This window comes from Rhipicephalus sanguineus, chromosome 1 (assembly GCF_013339695.2).
Source record: "Rhipicephalus sanguineus isolate Rsan-2018 chromosome 1, BIME_Rsan_1.4, whole genome shotgun sequence".
Taxonomy (NCBI): domain Eukaryota; kingdom Metazoa; phylum Arthropoda; class Arachnida; order Ixodida; family Ixodidae; genus Rhipicephalus; species Rhipicephalus sanguineus.
Window position 1 is genome coordinate 143,955,536 of NC_051176.1, and position 25,867 is coordinate 143,981,402.

A 25,867-nucleotide genomic window follows, 5' to 3' on the forward strand; every position below is an offset into this window, starting at 1 on the left:
CACCCCGCGGCAAGAAGCGCATCTGATCCGAACGCCGCTCTCGATTTACGTCGGCTATCGGCCAATAAGCGTGCTATGTCTCTGCGACGTACAGCGGACAGACGCCCCGCCCACCGACGAGAGTGAGAACCGGCCTCTGTTTGAAAAGAGGGTGCCTGGGGAAACGGCAACTTCGCGCTCCGCTTGTGGCCATTACGCGGCGCGCACGACTGTAATATTTGGCAGAGCAGTTCATAGCCGTGTCAGCTTTCCGCAGGATATGTTTTTTCAATCAGCCCAAGGGGTGCTTCATGACCCCTTTAAAGCGCGCCCTTCGAGCCCTTCGCGCCATCTCACTAGTGATAACGAAAACACGCTGAAGTGCCACCGATCTCCGAGTACCGCCAACAGTAAGTGGTGTATATAAATAACTCGCCGTTAGCATGCTGAAGAACGTGCCGTCTGTGGCCGACTCAGTTCCCGCCGCGGGCTGCGGAGCGAGGATAGTATAGGTACAATGCCCCGGCGACGGAACTTTTTTCTTCTAGTTTTTTCTTTGCCATTTGTTAGTGTATATCTTACAATGTCATATCCGTGACGGAAATACGTAAGCAAAGCCGCGGTAGACCCCTCTTTTTGTTTCTTTTTTTTAACACTTTCGTGTTAAAAAAAAGAAACAAATCCGACCAGAGCACATAATAACAGAATTTCGGGCTCTTCAGGAGAAATATAAAATTGACAGTGAATTTTACAATGATGGCGCAAAAAAGAAAGACCGCTTGGGTATCGGGGTCTTCAAAAAACAATACGTAATGAGCGTTAGTGCATCAGTCTATTTATGTCTTCACAACTGAAGTTCATGTCTTATAGGCTTTAAGCATGCGCAGTGGCGAAGACAGGAGCTTTTGTTTCACGGGCTGGAAAGGGGAATGAAGGAGTTACATGGGGTCGACCGGGGAAAGGGTGAGTGGGAAGGGAGATTGTGAGTGGAACGAGTTAAATGACGTCGTTTTGTGCCAGGCATCCTGGTACGTAAAGATTTAGAGAGAGGGAGTGGGGGCACCTACCTGGTGCGCCGCTCTCAGGCTGCGCCCCTGCCTCCGGGTCTTCCTTGAATGGATTCCTGGTCATAGTGAGGCATGGCAGGCAACACCACAGTGACCAGGCCACCCCCATATTTCAGGTCCTTGGACAGCCCCCTAACGTTGTACACGCGTACCGAAAATGTCCCCATGCACTTCTTCACTTCCTATTATAACGCGCGCCAACGTCATCCTACGTTACACCTGCTAGCTGTATACTGCACTGCCCGAAGACCTAGATGGACCCTGCGACAGCTCCTAGTGCGCCCCCTTCCGCCACAAGGTGACGATGGCGCCTGTCACCGATTCACTAGAGAGAATGTACAAGGCTCATACAATTAAAAACCGTTGAGTGCTACTTCCGCAAATGGAGACTATTCGGACTAGAGTCGTTATGCAATAAGGCCTTGTACAGCGAAGCGGTATATGGCTAGGGTTCCGGGTATTTTTGCTGTACGTCAGATGCGCCGCATACGTGTCAGCTCGTATGCGCCGCATTCTAGCAAACCCCACCACTCATCAACAGTTCACTAAAAATGAAGTAGGGAACACACGAGCGGCAAACACCAACTAACGTCGTGCACGAAATGCCAAGTGCATGCGGCAAGACGACGCATGTCGCGAAATGGAGAATGCGGCAAAAGTACCATGCTGCTAAAATGGAATGCCTTACAGGAGCATACGCCAAATTGTTTCAAAAGGGCCTCTCTGGACAGACATTTCGGATTTGGTTGCAGGGTGTGAGATCCGCTATGGTTCGAAATTCTGTACCTTCACCGAGTGGAATGGCTCACAATTTTTCTTCTTGCGCGTGTCCTTCCGTATAAACCTGCTAAGCACATTACCCTTCAAAGGAATAAACTTCATTGCGAAGAAATGGCTCTCATTCATTCATTCTCAAAACGAGTGAGAGGGTATATATATATATATATATATATATATATATATATATATATATATATATATATATATATATACATATATATATATATATATATATATATATATATATATATATATATATATATATATATATATATATATATATATATATATATATATATATATATATATATAGTGTTGCACAAAATTTATCACGCATACTTTCTTCCAATTGAAGGCGTAGATTCAATTAGGCAGCAACCAATAAAGTTTAATACACTACAAACGTTATGCATAAGGAAACAATGATCTTCTATGAAAGTTTGATAAGAGGACACAGATATAATGCGCCGGCTATACGGGCGCGTGACAAAAAAAAAATTTAATACTTGCGAAATTAACTCAGCTGTACGTGCAGCGGCACATGTAACAACATTATTGCGTAATCATATTGAGGCAAAGGAAATAGTGCCTCAATATGACTGAGGCACTATTTCTTTTAGCATTGAGCCACGAAGGAGCCGACGTGCATATAGCGCTAATTTGAGCACGGCCGCTGAATGCGAGCGAGGAGCGGAATCGAGTCCGCACCTTGCTCGCATTCAGCGGCCGAGTCTAGGAATACAGCCGCATGGGCGAAGACCGCCTCTTGTTACTGACCTTTACTTACGAGGCAGTCAATTAGAGCACTTCTATGCCATATCTCGCCGACCATCGGGTAATAAAAAATTTATTCTCTCTGTAGACTGACGACGTCTTAAGAGCGGTACTCGAAAGACGCTGTTTATAACCTCCGGTTCGTTAAACTAATTTGCATGCGACTAAGGTCCGCACGAAACGTCTCTCAATGAATAACAAAACGAAATGTCGAGTCTGCCGAGGGACGAAGACGTTACGTACCCCCCCAGCTGTAATGTTTTTTTTTTTTGTTTTTGTTTTTCACAGTTATTAAACATTAGTAATACGACAAAATTGAGGTAGCAAGCCGGTGCCGATGACTGCAGAGTCTTGTCCGGACGTCTGCTTCGCTTTGGCTCAGTCACCGTTACTATACTGCAAAGGCAGCCTTGGCACATTCCTGCAGAAAGTAAATAGACCGGTGTGCTTTGCGTCGAATATGGATTATGTACAGGGGCGTAGCCAGGGCGCGTATTCTGGAATGATCGCGAAAGCGACAAGGGGTGTTCAAGCACCCTTTACGTATGTGCGTGCGTGCGTTCGCAACATTTTCGGTGGGGATCTGAATCCCCCAGCCTCCCCCCCCCCCCCCCGCCCTTCCCGGCCACGCCAATGGTTATGCAAGCCTGAATAATAAATAATAAAACATGCTCAAATGAGCTTTCCAGTGCAGTATGCATAAATATCCTATATAGGAACTGTCGCTTATGAATTCCGATAGTCTCATATATCTATAGAATATTATTCGCGCGGAAATCACGCTGAAAGCGCTTCCACTAACTCTTTGTCATTTCCAAAAGAATCCGCAAATTATTTAAACTCGTGCAGAATTCTTTTACGTGGACTATATATACGTCCAACACACCGTGCGTGTTGTGGCTCGCATTCCGCCAACATGCTCTGTGTGGTGTAAGACGCGGCTGATGGAGAGATTATTCGAGTGAAAATAATCAACTGCACGCTAAACAGCCACGGCGTGTTTCGTGCGCACTTGCGAAAACCAACGTAAGTACAACTGGAATCGCTCAAAGGCTACCGGAAGCAGTGGACAAACGCAAACAGGTGGTTTCTAAAATTTAATGCAGATTGTTACTCATTACAACGAGGCTACAAGTTTATATCTCGATCTGCTCACTCATTCTCAATGACAAATAATCAAATAAATTCTTGAATACTGGCCGCGGAGGCAAAATGGACATGAACGGCTTACAATAAGCGGCCCAAAATGTCTAAGTGGAACAAAGAAAACGTCTAATGGAGCAAACCGTGCCCATATATTTCAGCAAACACTTACCTATTAGAATTCATCCATCAGGTACAAGTTTTCATGTTCCCATCGTTCTAAAGACTCGCATTTTCGCAAGGGCAGAAAAAACTCGTTTGTTCGTCGGTTTAAAGTTCTACACCGGCACAATTTCTTCCTTTCATTTGCTTTTGCGCGATTTTCATGCATTAGGCATTCAACTGGGATGCAATACAGGCAATGAGTTCGCACTTGGAGCTTTGCGCCGTGCAAGCTGGCAGAATCAGTAACAAAGGGATACGTTCAAACGTTTATCGCCCCCGCTGAAGGGTCCAGAAACGTTTTGCCTACTTTTCCTGCTGCAAGCCAATCATAACTCAAGCGTACGAGAATGGGTAGAAGAGGGGGCCAATAGCCACGCGTGCTGATAAACCAATTGAGAGGATATAGGCAACGAGTTCGTTGGCTAACTGCTAAAAATTATTTACTTCCCATTTAAAGTGTTGGCACTTAGATGCCCGTTGCAATGGCAGAATTGAATCAGGGTGCCGCAGGAGTTTAAAGAAGCTTACGCGGTTTTGAAAGCAACCGTTAACTAGACCTGTTCAGCTAGGCTCACAGACCAACCACAATTGCGATTTCTGAACTTTATTTGGCAATTGGGAGGCAGGGCTTCTCAATCACAGGTAGACAATTCTTCATGCGAAAGCGCAAACTACAAAAAGAAAAGCAGTCCCGCTAATTGTTAAGATATTCGTCAACAACAAAATAACTAAGCTTGTGTGAACATTGCAAACTTCCGAATAACGGATCGAATGTCGTCCTATTCATCGTGGTATTCAGTTGCATAAAATTTTTGCGCTATAAAAAAATCTGAATGTATTTCGACAACATTTCAGATACCTAAATTCGTCCGCTTTGCACTATAAAACTCGAAATTAGAAGAAAACAGCGATAACTTTCGAGATAACGCTGCGCTACTCATGGAACCAGACTTTCCCGGCTAAACCGCGATGACTCATAACACAGATTTATTTAGCTTTACATACTGCACTGGGTCTCGTATTGTGTAAAGGTGGAGCTCCTGTTTCTTTGTTTTTCCCCCCAATGTAATGAAATAGGAATGAGTTTCACGGCGACATATGCACTGACTAGCAGGCAAAAAGGTGCCACAATCTGACCAAGACGATTCCAAAATAAGTACAACGTGCTTTTTTTTTTCGCTCTGCCATCGCCGCAGACGACACACATTTCTGGCTTTATTGCGAAGGTGCACACACATGTCAAGTGCAGACAGGGTTGCCTTTCTAAATTTTATGTGATAATGCAAGGCCGCGAATTCTCAGAAGAGCCCCGAGTTTGCGAACGAACTGCTTAATTGGTCCTGATGCTCCGAGCATTCATAATTTATGAACGCTTTGTAATGTGCAGTGTAATGATATAAACTACCTAATGATGTGATCCCCAGGATCTAAAAGTGGTTCGATATTAACGGAGAAAAGCATTCGATAATAGATTAGATTAGATGCTGGCACTATATAAATCGTATTCGATTTGGTCTCAAGAGCAGCTACATCGCACACCCCTAGCCTTTTTTTTTTCGCTCCTGTTCACAAGAATTGCGCACAAACAGTGCTGAAAGCGCGCTGTACATGTTATTCTTGACGCTGTCGTGACTCAAAGCAGTCTGCTGAGATTGGCGATTGAGGCGTCAGATCCTTGGTCGTGAGCTGGTATTGCAAGCGCTGTCGGTCGCCCGCCGATGAACCATGGGTGAACTTCGGCGAATAAGAAAGGCGCAGAGGCGGCGAACTCGTTGATGCAAATATTGTCACGTGGTAGGGACGGTGAAGAAAATAAAATGCAGCCGGTAAAGGCGAAACGCTTTATTGGGTGAATATGTACCCAGTTAAAGAAGTAACACTCAAAATGCAGTAAAAGCGGCAAGCACAGACGTCGGTCGTCGTTATTCTGGGCAGCTGTAAGGCTCGTCGGCATTTATACACATGCCGTCGAAGATTCCAGCGTTATCGCTGGTGACCGCGTTAGTTTTGAGAATGAACCCTACTGTTCGCGCCATGAGCGTAATCGAATCAGAAGAGTCTAAAAAAGTCGGGAAGGTTCCCAGACATTCCGGTTCGGCCTGCACAAGGCTGTGGTTACGCGTCTAAAGGGTCGGTTACATAAAATAAAAAAAGCGCGCGTGACAATATAAGCCACACGAGAAGGGAAGCGTTTACGTGGGCAATGCTTGCGCCAATCATTGCGCGCCCAGTTTAGGAATCGTAGCGGGAAAAGGTGAATATTAAGTAACCTCGCAACTATAGGCTTCCAAAGCAACGTCGAGCGGCGCCACTGCTCGTATCGCAACTGGTAATGTCCACGGCCACAACACTGCCGCCCCCGCTTTCGCGCACGCGCAGAGCTCTCGGATTGCACCTGTGGTGAGTCACAATGCAACTATTGCTGAATAGCAGTGCTCGGGCCGAATAAGGAGCGCATGCGCGCACGTGTCCTTGCCGCCGCCGCTGCCAAATTCGGCGAAAAACCGCCTTCGCGGGCAGCGTCTGCCCCCATTGACGCATAAAGTTGGCCGCGCGAGCGCCACCCCCAAACTTGAGCTTGAGCTCCCTATAATTACGCTTCTTATATACCGCAAACAAATTTCAGATCCGGTGGTGCCTAGCACAAATACTTCCTGTTATGAATTTACCACAGAGCTACTTATTCAAACGTCAATTGGTCCATTTTAGCTTTAGCAGGACGCGCTCCCGCTGACACGTCGACGCATACGTCACAACCTAAAGCAGAGCTGTCATTTGTCGGACGTGCGTGGCACCACTGGAAAGTCAATAAACTTCGGTTGGGCCTAGTACGTACATAACTTTGAACCCTCTCGCGACCGAAGGAAAAGAAGGAAAATGTGCCAAAATGACCTAAATTTTTAAATGCGAAGCATTTCTTAGCGAACTTCTGCGACTTTGACCGTATCTATCTATCTATCTATCTATCTATCTATCTATCTATCTATCTATCTATCTATCTATCTATCTATCTATCTATCTATCTATCTATCTATCTATCTATCTATCTATCTATCTATCTATCTAGCCGCCTACGACTTTGTGCTCTCCTGGCCGTTTCGTTAATCGGATGTATACCAAAATTGGTGTGTCATAACATGGCGTTATTACGAACATAAATGACAGGTCATATCATGAAAATCATGACACGCATGTCATGAACAGCGTGATTTACATTCCACGGCCTTTGGGCTCCCCGGCCGTTTTCGTTAATCGGATGTGTACCAAAATTGGTGTGTCATAACATGGCCTTATCACGAACATAAATGACAGGTCATATGATGAAAATCATGACACGCATGTCATGAACAGCATGATTTACATTCCACGGCCTTTGGGCTCTTGCGGCCGTTCCGTTAATTTCATATATACCAAAACTGGTACGGCGTGACAAGAGTTCATGACGAACATAATGACAGGCCCTAACATGCAAATCATGACGCGCATGTCATGTGCAGCATCATCTACATGACATGGTCTCGGGGCGCTCGCGGCCGTTTAAATGAAGGGATACATACAAAAACTGGTATGCCGAGACATTTCTGTATGACGAACATAACTGACACGTAGTAACATGAAAATCATGATATGCATGTCATGTATGACATGATTTACATGCCACGCTCATGGCGCACTCGCGGCCGCTTCGCTAGATTGATATACACCAAAATTGGTACTGTTCGATGTGACTTTATGAAGAACATGAATAACAGGTGGTAGCATGAAAATCATGACATCCATGACATGTATGTCATGATTTACATGACACGCTCATGGTGCATTCGCGTCCGTTTCGCTTGCGAGATATACACCAAAATTGGTGTTACGCGACACGACAGTATGACGAACGTAAGTGAGACGTGGTAGCATGAAAATCATGACATGCAAGTCATGTACGACCTGATTTACATGCCACGCTCATGATGAGCTAGCGGCAGTTTCAGTAGATTGATATACACCAAAATTGGTATTGCGCGATGTGACTGTATGAAGAACATGAATGACAGTTGGTAAATTGAAAACCATGACATGCATGTCATGTATGTCATGACTTAATTGCCACGCTCATGATGCTTTCGCGGCCCCTTCGCTAGCTCGATGTACACCAAAATTGGTATTGCGCGAAGCGACTGTATGACGAAGGTAAATGAGACGTGGTAACATGAAAATTATGACATCCATGACATGCACGACATGATTTACATGTCATGCTCACGACGCACTCGTGCCGTTTCGCTTGCTTGACATGCACCAAAATTGGTATTGCGCGACGCGACTGCATGACGAACGTAAATGAGAGGTGGTAACATGGAAATCATGACATGCAGGTTATGTATGTCATGATTTACATGCCGCGCTCATTGTGCATTCCCGGCCGTTTCGCTAGCGTGGTATACACCAAAATTGGTATTGCGCGACGCCACTGTATGACGAACGTAAATGAAAGGTGGTAACATGATAATCATGACATGCATGAAATGTACGACATGATTTACATGCCATGCTCATGGCGCACTCGTGGCCGTTTCGCTAGATTGATATGCACCAAAATTGGTATTGCGCGATGTGACTGTATGATGAACATTAGTGACAGGTGGTAACATGAAAAACCATATTATTCATGTTATGTATGGCATGATTTACATGCTCTACTCATGGTGCACTCGCGGCCATTTCGCTCCTTTGATATACACCAAAATTGGTATTGCGCAATGTGACTGTATGACGAACATAAATGAGAGGTCTTAACATGCGAATCATGTTATTCATGTCATGTACGGTATGATTTACATGCCACTCTCATGGTGCGCTTCTGGTCGTTTTGTTAACGTGATATATACCAAAATTGGTTTGGCATGACACGAGTGCATGATGAACATAAACGACAGGTCATGCATTTATATACCAGAATATGCGTATCATTGGCATGGTATACACTAGATTGTGCATGCATGCGTGCATGGCAAGCATGCGATATTTGGTGGACTAGATGCCATGGCATGAATGATTTCATTTGGCTCAAAGACAAACAAGGCGATGTATGCAGCTCTTTGCTGGCTGCTTCGCAATACATCGATTCCCACAGTGCGTGGGATCTGCCGAATTTTTTTTTTCGCTCAGTTTGTAGACCTTTTATTTTCTGAATAAAACGGTACCATTCTTTCAATTCAACGGCGGTCCTTCATTTCAATAATCGCATAAAAAAGATAACTCGAAGGTGGTTTCACCGCGTGGCAATACAATGAATAATGGCAATAAAACGAAAGCCGAGACACAGATGGCCCAACATGGGACAAGTGTAGCCATCTAGCGTAGCGAAACGCAATATGACGAGTATATTCTCAATGTGGTTCCGTGTGGGACCAATTTTTGTTGATGACGAGCATAGTCGTCATCGGCCGTTTCGTTACAAAATCTCATGACGATTACAATCGTTAACGGTAGGGAAAGAGTTAAGGTGAAAACTTCAGCTCAAGCCAGCGTGGACCACAAAGAAGACATGAAACGAGCACTGGCTAGCAAATGCAGTTGTTAGTCAGCGCCAGTGTTTGTCTCATCTCTTCTTTGTGGTCCGTACGGGCTCGAGCTGAAGTTTTCAGCGCTAGAAAAATTTCGGCCGAGTCTGAACACCACCACGGACGCTGCGGATGTCGCGCATCTGTCGTAGCGTGAGGATACCATTTGGCGGAGTGTCGAACGCCGCTTTTTAATACAAGCTGTACACTGGCGAGCTCGACGAGGGATGCGACATAGATCCCCGTAAAAGAAGCGACGTGCCTCACTCTCCTTTGAAAAATAAATGCATCTGCCATGTTCGTAACAATCTAGATTCCGTCGGCGGACCGCCATTCTACAATGGCATACACGTGTAAGCCGTCAGAAGAAGAGCTCTCAATACCGCGGCGCACAGACGCCTCTCTCGAGGGGCGGGACTGATGGTGCACCGCCAGAGCGATGAATATGCTGTCTGCACTCGTGCCGATAAATTGTGTAAGGAAGACCTCTTCTGTGAAGGCTGAGGGAGAGGACCGGACGAGTGGAACAAAAGGAAAACGGAGCTAGAACGCCGCCTAATCAGCCTCAGCGTGGAGAAGCGAAAATGCACGAGATTCTCGCGCTTCAGATCCCAACGTGAAAATATATTGGTTTTTGCCTGCGACGGGCGTAGCGTGCGAATATTGTATTCCCCGCGGAGTCCCCCTTTCCTTCCCGCAAAGATGTTATCGCCGCTAAAATATATGGAGGATAGAAAGGTCCAGCGTATATATCCGTTGCGTATTGATCCTATATGCAGCGAGTCTTTGAGAGCAGAAACATAAGAAAGAAAGAAAAATGATCTCGGCGGGGCCTCTGGGCTGGGATTATTTCGCATATCGTGTCAAACGAACAAATTCATTTCGACCGAGGTAGTGGTCTGAGATTTCCATACGGGCATACTCGTACGTGAGCCTCGTCCTGCATTACCGCGCCATTGGCTCGGCACATTTTCTTTTCGGAATATCATACTTTTTTTTAATGCGCAATCATTTCTACGCCTACCAACGAGAAAACTTGCCCATCCGTCACGTAAGACGAATCACTATAAAGAAATTAATGTATAGAACGAAAGAGGTTAACGAGAAATGTTAAAACACACACATACACAGAAACAGCGAGGTCATAGTCGTTCAATAAGGCCGATTGATCGTAGAAACTTCAGCAGCGTCATCGTTGCTTTCTGATGTGAAGCACGAACGCACCGGCATTCCAAGATTGATTGCTCGCAAAGCGGCTGGTCATCGAGGCGTGCTAACTGCTCAAAGGCACTGTCTCTCGGAGCTGTAGCGCGAACAATGACAGGGGATGTGTGCAATGGTTTCCTCGCTGCCACAATGGCCATAGGCAGCACTGTCTGCCATTCTGATGAGGTAAGCAGAGGTGTTCGTAAATGACACCTCAAGCCGTAGGCGGAAGATAATGGTTGTCTCTTATCGGGGTCAGACACGACGAGATTAGAATCGTATAAAGAGGAAACATCACACGCAGTGAATATGCGGCCCAATTGAGTACTTAAGATGACTTGCCGTTTTAACAGCGGAGATGTTTAAGTTTTTCGCTCCGCCGTTTCGAGTGACCAGAAAACTGAGCTGCACCTAGCGCGTCCAACGTAATATGGCTCGGCCGGGGCGCGCTCTCTTCGTCCTCTTCTTCATCTTGGAATTGACCATAAATAAAGACAGCTTGCTCTTGGCGACGTGCATATGAGACACGAGTTTAGGTATAGTACGTTTATCTCTATCAAAAATAGCAAACGTTGTAATAGGTAGGGATGGTCGATTAAAATTTTTAATCGATTAATCGTTAATCGATTTAGCCTTTAATCGACTAATTGCTTTCAACGGAATGTTTTAATCAATTAATCGATTAATCGACATTTTTTGTGGATGCTTTAAAACCTACATCTCTTTGTTTGAGAGGCATCGTTCGTGTTTGATATGGACCCAAATCTTTTTATCAGACGCGCTGACGAGAGAAAATTCCCACTTTTCAAAGTGTCGACGACGGCCACCTTGTGTCCAATGTACGAAAATTCCCACTTTCGCACACTGGACACAAGGGGCCCGTCGTCGTTGGTTGATGTCGCGGATTCAAGCATCTGTGGCCATCATATCCCTGGACTATTCGGCAGCAGGTCGTATTTTCTCGAAGCCTGCCTACTCGAGCTCATCGAAACCGGAGGCGCGTTCGGGGACCACACTGGTTGGAAAGTCGCAGCTGAAACATGCAGTGTGGCGGAGGGTGAGGAAATCCCGAGAAAGGTAAAAGAGAGAAGAGGAGGAAGAGGAATTAAATAAGACGCTCGCTCTCGTAAGCACGGTATCTTTTCTCGGTGTGTCGGTTAGATATTGTGGAAGCCCTACATAGTACTATAATTGCGGACTGACGCGATGTTTTCCTTGAGGTCACCCATGCAGAGATTACACAGAAACATACTGGCCTCAAAGAGACCATCGGTACAGGCAACTGCGAGAGTGACATGAGTTTCTGCCTCCCGGCTAGAATAAACAGCAGCTGCGCCAGTATACTCCGCAGGTTTCATCCGATCGTTGCCTTAAGGCGGAGCCACTCGCACCTTTTCAATCGTATACGTACAGCCTTAACTGTGAGCGCTATCTAGTGTATCAGACATTACAACATAAATTTCGCGACTGTCCTTTCTTGTCACAGCAGAAGACGGGGGCCTCTAGCTGAAAGCTGTATTTCTCCCTAAATATGCGACCATACAGTAATACTAAATGCTACAAGGTCACTTCTTCAACAGTAATGCACTGGATGCTAGACGTTCGATAAATGGACGCGTAAAGTTGCGGATTACATAAAGGGTCTATAAGACCCTCTTCACAATTCGCGAGTGCGCATTCCTGCGCTACATTTTCTCTCAACTAATGGCAGCAACATTCGTGCTTCAAGTAGAGACGAGGTCGTAGTTGCACGTGCTGTCTATTATGCGTGTTCGTGTCAAGAGAGCCGAGTCTACATTTTCCGCGTCCGAGCGCAAGCAAACCGCGCTGGAACACTCCGTTTGAAGAAGCGACTAGCTGTCATTAATTGGGCTAACTGCATCGAAGGAAAGCTAGCTGAACAATTATAATAATAATAATAATAATAATAATAATAATAATAATAATAATAATAATAATAATAATAATAATAAGTTTATTTGCCATCTTTGTGAAATACAGATGGGGGGATTGTAGAAAAAAAGCTGTCCCCGGACAGCTTGACTAGCCTACAACCCTTTGTATTTGGCAGTAAGGCAATATCACACATAAACACACATACATATGTACATACACTCTTACATAATTATACAAACACAAAGTCACACACACGCGCATATATACAGGGGCATAGTAGTGCTTTAACATATTTCAACTCACACTTTCATCTTAATAGGCAACGAAATCAAAGATGTCTAAACATTGCAACGTGAATCTATGTAGAAACCTCATACATCCTTTTAAGTTCTTTGAAGGAGGCCGTAAAAAGATCAAACTGTATTGATTTATAGCTGTTTAATAGTGTAGGTATTGTATATTGAAGCATTTGTTTCCCGTAATTTGAACGTGGTGTTGGCACTAACCATTCCTCTAAGTGTCTGGTACTGTAACTTGGAGCTTTTCTTTGAAGTTGGGCAAGATTACCTAGGTTGTTTATGTTCCGATAATTATCTTGTTTGTATATGTGACTCAAACGATATTTGTACAAATTATGTGCAGGGATCACGCCCGAATTGTTAAAGAAAGTTATTGTCGATGCTGTGTAAGAAGCGTTGTACGCGTGGCGGAGATATTTTTTTTTTTTTGTAACAGGAAAATACATTCTAGATTGGTGTGCGTTGTGGTACCCCATACTATTTGACAGTAGTTTAAATGAGATTGAAAAAGTGAATTATATAGTAAGAGTTTAATACATGTGGGAAGAATGTAGCGTAAACGGCCTACTACACCAGTGATTTTGCTAGCTTTATTTAGGACGTAATTAACATGATTATCCCATGACATGTTGGCTGAGAAGATAACACCCAGACATTTGAAGTTCTCGGTAATTTCAATACTTCGGGAATGTAACATAATGTCTTGATGTGGGGGCAACCGCTTGTTCTTTGGCCTGAATATGACTGCTTTTGTCTTGTTTATATTTATTTTCATTAAGTTTAATGCAGACCACTCCTCTAGATTTTTCATTGTATTGTTACATTGTTCTATTAGATCATGAATATCATAACCAGTGAAGAAAATACTCGAGTCATCCGCGTAAACAATAAACTTTGCCTCAGGGTTAATATTGATGATATCGTTCAAATAAATATTAAAAAGTAGAGGCCCCAAAATACTTCCTTGTGGTACTCCACATTGGACAGATCTTGCCTTAGAAGTAAAGGTGTCGATTTCCACAATTTGGGTTCTCTTGGATAAATAGGACTTGATCAGAGATAATGCGTGTCCTCGGATTCCATAATAGCTTAGTTTTTCCACTAGAGTGTTATGGTCAACCAAATCAAAAGCTTTCGAAAAGTCTACGAAAATACCAATGACTATTGCTCTGTTTTCAAACCCTGTCAATATATATTCTTTCTGCTCTGCTAGTGCTAATTCAGCTGATTTATTCTTACGGAAACCAAATTGGTGTGGTGTTAGCAGGTTATGTTTCTCAATGAAGGTTGCTATTCTGGAGTGCAATACTTTTTCGAATATCTTTGAAAAGATTGGCAGAATGGATACTGGCCTATAATTTCCCAAATCATTTCGATCTTCCTTTTTGTACAGAACGGTAACTTTTGCCGACTGCATTTTTTCAGGAAAGATTGCGGATTGCAGACACACATTAAAGATATGAGCGAGTATTGGAGCAATAATTTCAACTGCATGTTTAATTGGGGACACCTGAAAACCATCAATGTCGCAACTAGTGCTATTTTTTAATCTTTTTATAATCGACACAACTTCGTACACCATGACTGGTTCAAGGTATATTGTATTCTCGCTATTAGTGCCAATATATTTACTTGCCTGAGGAGGCTTGGCTTGTGCGCGTGCGATATCTGTAAAAAAATTATTAAACGCATCGGCTAATTCAACACCTGACAACTCTTTGCCATTGATTTGCAACTGCTGTAAATGCCTGTGACACTCGTTGCGATTTAAGAGTCTGTTTAGCCTCGACCATAGTAGGCTGTGGTCGCGGCTTTCGATGACCAAGAGAGATGAATAGTACGTTGTGCGTGCTTGCCGTAATTTCTTAGTAAGTCTGTTCCGGTACTTTTTAAATGTGGCGAGGTCATCTGCTGATCGCGTGTAAAGAAAGTGTTGATACAACTTGTCCCTGACTTTCATTTCCTCACGTAGTTCAGACGTAACCCAAGGTTTCCGGATTTTTCTACTTTTTCTACGTGTCTTAGAGGGAAAGCTCTGGTGATATACGACAGAGAATATATCAATGAACATATTGTAAGCGTCACTGGCATCCGTGATTTTAGTTATCACATCCCATTCAACTTTCAGCAAGGAGTCACAAAAAGATTGTAAAGTTTTTTCCGTAATTACTTGGCAAGACAGTGCAGGGAAATGTTTCTCTCTTAACCCGCGTATTTGAGCACACAAAAATACTGGCAAGTGGTCACTGACAGAACAAGATAAGACACCAGATTTAATATTGGACTGTGAGGAATTGGTGATAAATAGATCCAGGGTTGACTGACCCTCAGATGTGACCCTGGTAGGCATGTTAATTAAGTTGGTAAAACCATTAGATAATATAATTGCATTGAAAGATTTCGATGATTGACTATTGGAACACATGTCAATATTGAAGTCTCCACCAGCTATTAACGTTTTCGAATTATGCTGTTGAACCACATATGCAAGAAATTGCTCATAGAATTGGATGAACATCGGTATGTCACCAGTAGGTGGTCGATAGCACACAGAAAACACATGCTTAGCAGTGCACAGTGTCAATATTTCATAGTCAGGTGAAAGCACAGTGTAACAGTCAAGAATCTGACAGTCAACGTCATCAGCAACCAGCAATGATACTCGGCCCCCTCGAGAGTTTGACCTGTTTAAGTAATAAGTATTGTAATTGGGCAACCTAAATATATCACATTCTGAAGTACTCCATGTTTCGCTTAGCATGATCACCGAGAACTGAAAATTCGGCAAATAGTTCCTCTAAGCACAATGTCTTATTTCTCACAGATCGCGTGTTTAGGTGGATGCATTTGATGGAAGGAGTGGGAAGTGCTGCTACGATGTCGTTTACATCGCCACTTGAGTAAAATTCCATTCCGTTATGCACCATTCAGGTATTGCAGTGAACTTTACTATTTACAGTTCGTCAAGGTCATCCTTATGTCTGATATGAACTACATGAGCACCCTCGGATTTTCGAACAAGGATCTTGCCGTTGGCGTACCAAACGAACCTGTAGCCATTTCGCTTCGCTATTGCTTTTGTAGCCCTTAGAAGCTCCCTGCTATTTCGAGTCAAGTTTTCCTGAAGGAAAATTCGAGGGTTGCAGTCCGCGAGCGATTTCTTGTTTTTAAGCCATGTGTCTCTGGTCTCTTCTTTTGTGAAACGGATAATAATTCCTGGTATTCTACCTTGCTTAGCCGGCAGCTGATGCATAGATGCAATATCGGCTTTTGTAAGCTGAGGTACTTCAAGCTTGTCAGCGACTTCGTTTAGAGAGGTCATCAAGTTTTCACCCTCCACAACAGGGATTCCATGAACTTCTAGGTTCAGCCGCCTACTTCGGTACTCAAGATCGTTCACTTGCCGCTGGAGGTCACATTCTGCAGATACATGCACCTTTTCTCTTTCCTCTAGTTCTGTCACTCTTTTTCTTAATTCCTTAATTTCAGTGTCTTGGTTCGAGACCTTTTCTTGAAACTCATCAATTTCTTGGATATAAACTGAACTGACTGTTCCATGGCGTTTACTTTTTCTATTAGAGCCGGTAAGCCCTCAAGTTTCTGGTTGATCGATGCTAAAACTAGATGTACATCGACTTCACTGTCACTGCGATTAGTCCGCGGTCCCACACTCTTACATGTCGTGCACTTCCACGACTTCTTTGCTGCCTCTGATTTAGATTTGTACGATTTTTCTTGTAAGCCAGCACATTTCCCAAAATGGTACATGTATGAACACTCATTACACTTCGCAGACTCTTCTTCACGTACAGGTAACTGACACGATAAGCAAGTGTCGGACATAGCGCAGAGAACACTAACAAAGAGATACAGAGCAATGCAAGAAAATACCAGTTACGCCTGTTATATCACTGTATAGCAACAATGTCAGCAGTGGCAGCAGCAGCAGCATAAAAAGAAAACCGCTATGACATAGGGAGAGCTACTAACCTGCAAGAGTAGCGTACAGAGAATCAGACGTGTTTCCAGTGCTGCTGCCACTGCCAAAATGCCGCCGCCTGGGATACGCCCCCCTATATGAGGCCACGAAGCGTCGGACAGCGCCTGCGCAGTCAGCGTCCGTGACAATCTCGAAGCCAGCAGCTGGAGACGGTCGAGCCACCAGATTTCGTCGGCGTAATACGTTGACGACAAGAGCGTGCGTAGAAACAGCTGATCCAGCGATGCACTGGTAGGGTTGAAATTAGGACGGCTCCAGTAGGGCTCCAATGCCGCAACTGCAAGAGTAGCGTACAGAGAATCAGACGTGTTTCCAGTGCTGCTGCCACTGCCAAAATGCCGCCGCCTGGGATACGCCCCCCTATATGAGGCCACGAAGCGTCGGACAGCGCCTGCGCAGTCAGCGTCCGTGACAATCTCGAAGCCAGCAGCTGGAGACGGTCGAGCCACCAGATTTCGTCGGCGTAATACGTTGACGACAAGAGCGTGCGTAGAAACAGCTGATCCAGCGATGCACTGGTAGGGTTGAAATTAGGACGGCTCCAGTAGGGCTCCAATGCCGCAACTGCAAGAGTAGCGTACAGAGAATCAGACGTGTTTCCAGTGCTGCTGCCACTGCCAAAATGCCGCCGCCTGGGATACGCCCCCCTATATGAGGCCACGAAGCGTCGGACAGCGCCTGCGCAGTCAGCGTCCGTGACAATCTCGAAGCCAGCAGCTGGAGACGGTCGAGCCACCAGATTTCGTCGGCGTAATACGTTGACGACAAGAGCGTGCGTAGAAACAGCTGATCCAGCGATGCACTGGTAGGGTTGAAATTAGGACGGCTCCAGTAGGGCTCCAATGCCGCAACTGCAAGAGTAGCGTACAGAGAATCAGACGTGTTTCCAGTGCTGCTGCCACTGCCAAAATGCCGCCGCCTGGGATACGCCCCCCTATATGAGGCCACGAAGCGTCGGACAGCGCCTGCGCAGTCAGCGTCCGTGACAATCTCGAAGCCAGCAGCTGGAGACGGTCGAGCCACCAGATTTCGTCGGCGTAATACGTTGACGACAAGAGCGTGCGTAGAAACAGCTGATCCAGCGATGCACTGGTAGGGTTGAAATTAGGACGGCTCCAGTAGGGCTCCAATGCCGCAACTGCAAGAGTAGCGTACAGAGAATCAGACGTGTTTCCAGTGCTGCTGCCACTGCCAAAAAAAATCAATGAAAGTAGTATATACCTTATAAGACGGACAGTTGGGCTAGTTTGTATACAGCATAATAAAAGATGTTTATTAGCGTCTTTGTCCTATTTACGCTAGCAAACATGTCTTATTATGTATATACGGATTACCTAATCCTCTCCCAATCATCGTACTTGATCACTCTTTTTCCCCCGTTGCATTTTCCCCGGTGCAGAGTAGCAGGCAGGGGCGTACTAGCTCAGACCACCCTCTCTGCCTTATAATATATTTTCCCTCTCTCTTTCATTGGTAAAGAATATTTTGTTTGCTAAAGTGTTAAAAAACGGCACTAAGAACCAGTCAGGAAATAAGATATAAGAGTCAAGAAATAAGCAATGCCGCACTTACACATGAAACGAGTAAAATCTGAGAGTTGAATAAAATACAAAGAAAGTTGCGATTGGCACTACAGGCGACGAAAACTACTCATTTATCAAATGTAAGGAGAGATGCGTTTATGCGGCAACACGATGAAACAGCGCGGAAAAAAACGAACACGAACAAGATAAGCAACGAGACGATGCACTGGCACGTATGAGGCAGTAGCAGCAGAAGACTGTGAGCCTGAGAGAAGCGGGCAAGTTCATTTCTGCCTCGATGGGTGGAGCCGTCTCCTGCCCGGGCTTGAAGCATTGGCGAGTGCTTGGAGTTGGACGCCGTACGCGACGGAGATCAGAGCGAGTTCATATCTTTCTCTATGGGGTATGGCCGCCGCCAGCTCTGGGCTCGTTCTGCTAGCGCAGAAATATGCGCTGTAGTGAAAGCAGTAAAAGAAAGAGAGGCGCTGTGCACGGCATCTGCGTCTCAGGATAGCGCGCCTCGCACTCATGCGCTCCGGCCAAGGGGCGAGGTTGGGGGCGGAGTGGGGGGTGCCGTAATCGATTAATCGAGTAGTTTTAATCGATTAATCGAAAGCAGGAAATCGATTACGATTAATCGATTAATCGTTCATCGATTTTACCATCCCTAGTAATAGGATACAACTTGTATAGGCGCCCGCTCACGTGGGGAATACGGGTAACGGGGCGGCCCATCAAGTAGCCCGAGGTTGAATCAACCGGGAGGTGGACCCTTTAACCCTGGACTTCCCGCAGGTAGGGATCACCACATATAACGAAATTACTGCTTATTACAGAGATAATCGCAAAACATATGCGGCCTCGCATACTGGCCTAACAAGGGAACAGGCTACGATCAGGAGGCAAACCCAAACGGATTCCCAGCCCTCATCGGCTGTCAAAAATTTACCCATAGGAAATTCAACCAAACTGCCGTCATTGCAACTGCATGAAGGCTACCCAAAATCATGTTCTTTGGGAATGCGAGGGGAACCCATCTCCTAAGACCCGACTGCCAGCTTCCTCCCTCGAGGCGTGGGAGTCACTCCTGTCGGCAACTGACTACCGCATTCAGGCAGACGTGATTAACTGGGCCGAAACGGTCGTGGCTAGCTACTGGCCACCACCCTTAGAACCACCGGCAAACTAACTTCAACGACCTCGTTGTGCCATGAATAAAGTTGTTTCTCTCTCTTTCTGTATCGCCTATTCTCGCTTACAAGTCAAGAGCAGTGCGGCTTTTGGCCGTCAAAGGACCCCCCTCCAGCCAATGGTGTCGCCGCGTCAATGTGACGTCGCGGCCGCTTTGTGGCACGCTTTGTGACACGCTTTGTGATTCCTTTCGTGAGCGCGGCGCGAAGGCGGTCGGCCGTGACGTCACGATGACATGGCGACTCCATTGGCTGGAGGGGGGTCCTTTGACGGCCAAAAGCCGCACTGCTGTCGACTTGTAACCGAGTATAGTAATTTGGCGGATAATAAGGCCTGTGGCCAGCACATCCACTGAGGTTGACACGATGGATGGGCAATGTAGGCGTTTCTTCAATGCGTGTGCCTTCTGAAGAAAACAAAAGAGAAGCACACAAGAGATATACGGAAGAGAAAAGAGAGAAAGAAACAGAGAGAGAGAGGACCATGCTAATTAAGACCTTGCTAATAATCTAGGTCGGCCTCAAGCTGCGCTGTTAGTCCAGCCTTGCACCACTAGTGTTAGTCCAGCCTAGCACCACTAGGTACGCGGGTTCGAATCCCGCCGCGCCCAGAATTTTCTTTTTTTGCCACGAATATCTCTATTTCTGTTTCTTTATCTCTTTATTTTCTTCCTCTCTATGTACTCGTTCTTTCCCCCATCAGAGTCATTGTATCCCAGGCCATACAAATCAACGCACGTGTTCTGGGAGCGAAGCAGAAGATGAAGAAGAGGACGAAAAGAGCGCGTGTTGGTTCATGATGATGATAGTTTTCTGTCGACGACTAACAGCATTACGAAAGCCTCACAGCTCCGCTGTGAAAATTGGATGACGAGCCCAGAAGAAGCGCTCTTGTGCGAAAGTCGCTAGAATCGTGCTCTGGCTGCGCTATCGCACCGCGTGTGTGTTGCGAGTGCCAGGCATAGCTGACAGATGAGCCAGCTGGAGCTCGAGTTTCTGTGTATGGCTCCTGTAGGAGCCAAGAGTTGCGCCAGTTTTCCGGGTGCCGCTCGCTCCGCCTCCTGTGATGCCAGTGTTACTATTCACCGAGCGCCATCGCGTGGTCAAAAGAGGCTCCGCTGCGCTGCGGAGAAGTCAACACTTCGCAGGCAACGCCAACAATTCGCAGTCTCCGGCCGTCCAACCGTAACGACATCGGCGCCGTTATTATTCTTGCTGCTGCTTCTTCGATGCTGCTTGTCGAGAGACGCAAGTGGATTTTTTTGGTGAACTGTAGAAGAAACGGTTGGTTTTGAAATTTAACGTTTCAAAGCGACTCAGAGAGACGCCGTAGTGGAGGGCTCCGGATAATTTCAGTTATCTGGTGTTCTCTAACATGCACTGCAATCGCACCAATGAGATACGGCGCACCGACAGATCTCACTATGACGGGGTGTGGCGCGCCGAACTGTCACAACCGCTGTGAAAATGGCAAGGCGCTGTTCGCGGTGCCACGAGCGAAATCTTCTACACGCCGCCGACTCCTGTGGCTACTGCGAATGGGTCGTGACAAGCCGTAATTGTTGTTACATGTGATAAGTGCAATAAAACCTGACTGTAATTTTTTCGTCCATGCGCTATAAATATTGGGAATTAATTGTAAAACACCAGCTGCACTTTATTGCTGTGCAATTACTCGGTATCCACATCCTGTGCAGCAGGTGGTGTTATGGAAATAAAGATGGTAGTGTCTTCAAAAAGCCAGAAAATAAAAGCATGGTTCCTTTTCGTCTAAACACGCGGTACTGCAAAAGTTGCACAATTTAGTGTACGCACAATAACTTTACAGGTACAATAAATACGTTATACATGCAGCCTTAGCGCGTTGTGTCGGCTGCTTGAGACACATAACACATCTGAATTTGTCCGTAACGCGTGAAATGTGACCAGGAAGCTTTGCTGGAATGATTCGAATCAACACAGTGGCGCCACTGAAAACGAGCTTCAACTCAACATTCAAGGATTATTAACTAGCCCGCTTTCAAGCGCTTCCGCCTGTCCGTGTCTCTATCTCGGTCTCTCTGCTTCAATTTCGCCCTTCAACTCTACTCGTAGTGGGCCTATTTTTCAATCGATGCTCTTTTGTCGCTACTCGTGCCATCGGACGAGCTGCTGCATTAAGAAAGTCGTGAGCTGCAGGAAAAGTAATTCAACGAAAAGTTTTCACATAAGGTGGCTCTGGAATAACGCTATGGGAACGAGCGCGCGTAAGATCGCCAAAAAATTTTGGCCAGTAGTGCGGATGGTAGGGAACCAAGGGTGGGATCGCGTCTCGCTTTCGGATGGGTCACGGGGCCCCTTAATTCTGCGGCTGGACGTCGACGAAAACTCGAGAAGCGGACGCTCACTATGGTTTCTCCCTTTTCTTTCTCTCTCTCTCAATGCCTTCTTTTTTCTCTCTCTCTCTCTCCCTTCTCCGGCCGCCACTGTGGTGTGTGTATCGATCACCGGTGACAAACAGTCCTTTCCTCTGCGGTCTTGGAGCAAGAAAGCGTGGCATCGATCACGCCCGTCGTCAAACGAAGACAAGCTGGCGCAGCTCGGATGGCGCCTTGCTCTTCCTCGAGCACCGCGGCCGCCCTCAATAATTCATGCTCTGCGACCGAACACCGGCCCCTGCGCTGACTTCCTTCGCCCCTTCGCTCCCCGCGAGAAACCTACTTCGTACAAATGGTACCAACACATTTTTATCTTGAGAACTTATCGCGCCAACACCTCTTTTTTTTTTTTGTGCAAACAGAAATAAAAAAAAACTCTGTCCAAAATAACGGAGAAAACCTTTTTTTTTTTCGTTCTCACTCTGTGAGTGTGTGCGTGCATGTTCGTTCAAAAAGCTAGCGCTCCTCGAATGAACCGTTAAAACCAGTAAATTTCTTGCTTCATTACTCGCGCACGAGTTCACCGCGTGTGAGCGAGCACTTCCTATTTTCACAGCCACAGAAAGACAGACATTTGTTGCTTACGATGTATCAGTCCATTCCTCTTCGTAAGCGTCGTTTCTTTAACTAATGAGCAATGTACCAATTCTATTCAGCTTTACGAGTCTGAAACCCACAAGCGGCAAACCACCGATAGTTCAGTATTTGCACCTTCGGGGCCAATTAAAGCAAGAGAAACTTCGGAAGAAAATTCGTGCAACTTCTAGCCTCGTTGCCACATTACGCGGTAGGTTTCTGAAAGTTCCACCAAGCAACCTAACGTGAGAACGAAGCTAATGTGTCCACAGAACCCCGAATTCCATCCACATTGATACTGCTGACAACGCGGAGTACATTTTACTCGCAATGCTAATTTTCTGCGTTTGTATGAAATTGAACAGTTCCCGCAGGCAAATGCCGCACCTTGTAAAGAGCTTCAGTGAAGAATTATTTCCTAGTCGATCAACCGGTCTTCATTGTGTCCCTCGGTTCACGCAATAATTATCAGAGCCCATTGGCTATTCGGAATACGCCCGTCGCTCGCGAGCAGCGTCCTTACCTGGCCAAGTCAAGGGTGGCTTCGATACACGAAACGATCAAGTCACTTTTCTGTCATCTTTTTGCTGCTTTACTTGGTGTTGTAGTCGCCACATAACTTGGAGAGAGGGATAGCTGACGTGATGGGAACGGGGACGATTGATGTTCTTTGAGTGTAAACAAAAATAAGGAAGAAATGGGATAAAAAAACAAAGAGGTGAGGAAATACTTATATGGGCTCGATACAAGAGCCCCCATAGCAGTGCCAGGAAAAGATGGATATGATGTAATAGGAACCATCCTGGCCTAGAAAGATGGAAGATCGATAGGTGGGAACGACAAGAGTGAAAGCATAATGGCGGCGTTCTGGGCGAGAGCGAAAGTCTGCGGCGGGGCTCACGTTAATTTCCTCCTTGGGGGAAATCGGACGCGTCATTTTTACGTTAACCAGTGGCCACAGGGAAAGAGCGTGGAGTACGTAAAAATGAGTGGTCCTTGACACGAGCCACAAAGAACACTCTGGGAGCCAGCGATTTAACGCTATTTATGGTGACTACCTTACTAACTGCAGGTAAATCGCAGCGGTCGTGGAGTAACGCATCACTGCAGCGAACTAATTGAAGAGCACTAAAGCGTTCTGAAATATCAGAGACATCATGCGTATTATCTCGATCCTAAATGCTGAAATTATTTTTTTTGCATAATTTTTTGTTGTTTTGTAAATGAAAATTTGTTATACACCTATACCATAAGGAGCCCTTCGGGCTACGTGTTTCAGACGATAGTTTCCATGTGCAAACTGGCCATTTTGGCAAACACCGACATCCTTCATATTGGTGTAGCCTCGACTGATAAAGTGTAGCGAAGGTAGTGGAGACGCATCAGTTGGAAGAAACTCTCAGTCTAATTTCACAGTCGGAAAATTCATAAGACTTTTGATGCTTTAAACTCAATTTTTAGTAACGCTGTTTTATTTCAAGCAGCTAAACTGAGAATATATATATATATATATATATATATATATATATATATATGGTGGGGTGAAATTCAATGGATCCGGTGGAAAATGCGGTAGAAAAACAGGTCGACAAACGTGCGAAACACAAGTTTTACTAACGTTTCGGCAGGAGGGCCTGCCTTCGTCAGAGTCATATATATCAGGGGGCCTGTCTTCGTCAGAGTATATATATATATATATATATATATATATGTGTGTGTGTGTGTGTGTGTGTGTGTGTGTGTGTGTGTGTGTGTGTGTGTGTGTGTGTGAATAAAAAGAAGACACACGTCGAAAAACAGAATGGTTTCTTTACGTTTCGGCCGTGGGACCAGCCTTCGTCAGAAGTCAGAATAACGAAGGCCGGTCCACGGCCGAAACGTAAAGGAACCATTGTGTTTTCTCGACGTGTGTCTTCTTTTTATTCATATTATTTACCGGCGTCCAAGAAGTTATTCCTGCAATTATATATATATATATATATATATATATATATATATATATATATATATATATATATATATATATATATATATATATATATATATATATATATATATATATATATATTGTAAGCACATTTAATGCACTTCATCGTTCTCATTTGTACATAGCCATCATCATCCCTGTTCTTCTTCTTCTTCGTGGTTCTGTGCCGAGGCAGACACTGGAAAAACGGTGCTGCTGGCGTTCTCTGGTCTGGTCGTCCTGCGTCTTTCACAGTGGTGGAGGTTCGTCAAGATCCCGACGTCCTCCTGCGTTCCCGTCCTACCTGGAGCTTCGATCCGGTCGCCGCTTGCGCCCGGCCACCTCTACAGCTATGCAGCCATCGGACCACACCGCGAACCCTAACGCTACAACGCCGATGTCACCGGCTGCCCGCTCTTCGTCAACTGTAACAAGCCCTCAACGCGAACCACCCGTGTTTGCGGGTCTCCGCGGTGACGACGTCGACGACTGGCTCGACATTTACCACCGCGTGAGTGCAGTCAATCGGTGGACCGAAGCAGAGAAATTGACTTACGTCCCGTTCTACCTCACCGGTGTGGCGAAAACGTGGTATTTTAATCATGAAACTGACTTCGCCGATTGGTCCGCTTTTACCGTCAAGCTGCGGCAAATCTTCGCATGCTCATCGGGCCGTTCCGAGATCGCGAAACAAAAGCTGGCTGCGCGTGTTCAACTCGCACACGAGTCATACATCTCGTACATCGAGGATGTCTTGGCCCTCTGCCGCTGTGCGAACAGTGAAATGACGGAAGCCGAGCGCGTGCGCCACATCCTCAAAGGAATAGGCACGATCGCGTTCAACGCCTTGGCTGTTCAGAACCCTACAACAGTAGAAGACATTACTTCGACATGCCAGCGCCTAGACGAGCTGCAGTCTCTGCGTCTTCAGCAAGGCAGCGATCCGCACGTTCCGCCTCACTTTGATTTACGAGCCCTGATCCGCACCATCATCCGCGAAGAACTTCAAGAACAGGAACAGAGGCAATTCACTGCTGCCTCCACTCCATCGGCACCTTTCGACCTGCGCAACCTTGTGAAGCAAGAGTTGGCAGCCATGACGTCACCGACAGCACCTGTCGCTCCACCAGCACGCCCGATACCCCTGTACGCTGATATGGCAGCCATGACGGCACCGACAGCATCGGTTGCTCCAACAGCACGTGTGATGCCCACATACGCCGATATTGCTGCAATACCGCCTGCTGCCGTTACATCTGGGCCTACTGACCTTGCCTGTGGCCATTCGGCTTCTGTGGGCGGCAGAGCACCACCTGCACCTTCATATCCTG